Source organism: Octopus bimaculoides, chromosome 26, assembly GCF_001194135.2.
Source record: "Octopus bimaculoides isolate UCB-OBI-ISO-001 chromosome 26, ASM119413v2, whole genome shotgun sequence".
NCBI lineage: Eukaryota > Metazoa > Mollusca > Cephalopoda > Octopoda > Octopodidae > Octopus > Octopus bimaculoides.
The window spans coordinates 15455809-15458485 of NC_069006.1; positions in this window are offsets into that span (position 1 = coordinate 15455809).

Below are 2677 nucleotides of genomic sequence, written 5' to 3' on the forward strand. Positions count from 1 at the left end.
ACAGAGGGAGCAGTGGATAGAGAGAGAGAGAGAGAGAGAGTGCGTGACAGACACACAAACAGAGACAGAGGGAGCAGTGGATAGAGAGAGAGATATATATATAGAGAGAGAGAGAGTGCGTGACAGACACACAAACAGAGACAGAGGGAGCAGTGGAAAGAGAGAGAGAGAGAGAGAGCCAGACAGATAGATAGATAGTTAGATAGACAGACAGACGGATAGATATGCATAAATGAGAGTAAGTAATAGAAACAGCTCCTTTGAATATCTGCACCTGACAAATTCCTCCGCAAGAGACATGTCTACGCCAGGCCTTTGTTGAATGCCCCAACACCTTTATTTCTGCATGCAAGTCTCCTTTCTGCATGACGCCCTTGCTGTTCAAGTCAGACCTATCGTTGAATACAACCTAGAGTCTGTGACAGCGCAAAGAACTGATTCCGAAAATTTTATTAATGCCATTCTTCGGAGAACGAATAAAGATGTTAACATTCGTTCTTGGACCGTAAGCATATATATATATATATATATATATATATATATATATATATATATATATATATATATATATATATATATATATGACTAGTTAATCCGAACATCGAACAGCCTGCACGTGAAATTAACCCGCAAGTAGCTGAGTATTCCACAGATACGCGAAATCTTAACACAGTTTTCAGGGAGATTCAGCGTGACAAAGATTGTGACAAAGCTGGCCCTTTGAATTTCTAGTACTACTCATTCTGGCCAGCTGAGTGGATTGGGGCAATGTGAAATAAAGAGACTTGCTCAAGGACACAACGCGTCACATCCTTACGATTGTCAGCCAGAGACCCTAACCACTAAGCCATACTCCTTCGCATATATATTTATATACATACATACATATATATACATATGTACATATACACACATATATGCAGATATGTGTAAATTAGCGGTGGTCTGCATTTGGGCAGATCCTGTGTAGGTGAACCTTTTCCAGCGCTCTCTATACGACCTGGGGTGGGGCTGTAACCAACCCTGTGACCGTTTAGCGGCATTACTGGAACTTCAGCTGCTATGACCAGATGAGGGATGAATTCTGGGGAGGTTAGCCGTTGCCCTCTCCCGGCAGGTGGGATTTGAACTCAGGGCGTAGAGCGCAGGAAGATATATATACAGTACAGCATTTCTGTTGATGAGCAACGATTCTCCCACCGGGAATAGAACTCACAATCGCTAGATCGTATTTGCAACATACTAACCACTAGGCCACGCGTATATACAATGCTAAATATGCTTATATATATATACACACACACACACACACACACACACACACACACACACACACACACACACGCACATATTAATATTTATGTATATATTGATATACATATAGATAGATATGTATATAGATCTAGGTATATATATATATATATATATATATGCATGTATTAATCATCATAATTATCCTGGCAGTAATGAAAACCGTTCTTACATGTTGACAATGGTAATTATATACGCTAATGTTAATAATTATCGTAGTCACGATACAAGCTTAGGTAATTATGGTGAAGGCGCTGGCGGTGATGGGTGTGATCCAGGTGATGATGATGATGATGATGATTATTATTATTATTATTATTATTATGATTGTGGTCATGGTGGTCATGGTAGTGATGTTATGTTTGTGTTTGTGGTGGCCACTATCTTGTTGATGTTTTGATTGTGGCGTCGATAAGGAGAGATGCGGTTATGATGGTGCATTGTAAACTGAGCGAAATGTTAAGTGGAGTGTAACATTAAGATAATATGAAATAGCGATACAGCTAAGATGAAATAGCCATTACTAATTGAAAAAGAATTATCAAACATATCAATGGATTAAAGATTGTTTCTCATTAGACGATCAAATTACAGATAAGATTGCTCCCTTGGTGTGTTTGTGTATGTGTGTGCGTGTTTGTATGTGTATGTATATGTGCGTGTGTATATATATATATTTATTCATCGTTGTATATTTATAAATGTATATGCATACAACTATATATGCTATAAGTGTATACATATATATATGTATGTGCCTGTGTGTATATGTATACATGTATAATGTATTCATGTATCTGTATATATGGCGCATCTATCTATTCACTCCTTTCACTATATATATATATATATATATATATATATATATATATATATATACGTATGTATTGTATGTATGTATATATACATATGTTATGTGTGTATATGTATTTATGTATGTACGTACGTATGTATGTATGTATGTATGTATGTATATATTTAATTTATGCATGATTTTATGTATATTTGCACACTCACGTCTGGGTGTGCACGTATGTCCGCATAATAATCATAAAATATATGGATTGATACACCATAAATAAACTACAGCCTCCATATGTGTGCGCTTGTACGGGAGAGAAAGTGAGACCGAGCGGGTGTTCGTGAATAGCACCATAATTACATTTGTATAATTGTATAAATATACATTAGCGAATATATATATATATATATATATATATATATATATATATATATACACACACACACGTATGTGTTTATGTATATGGGTGGCAGTCGGTGGGGGTAGGAAATGAAGATTCTTTATCAAGGGACCAATCGTTGAAGAAGACAAAGGGTCCAGTACTTTTTCGTTAGTTTGTTTTTG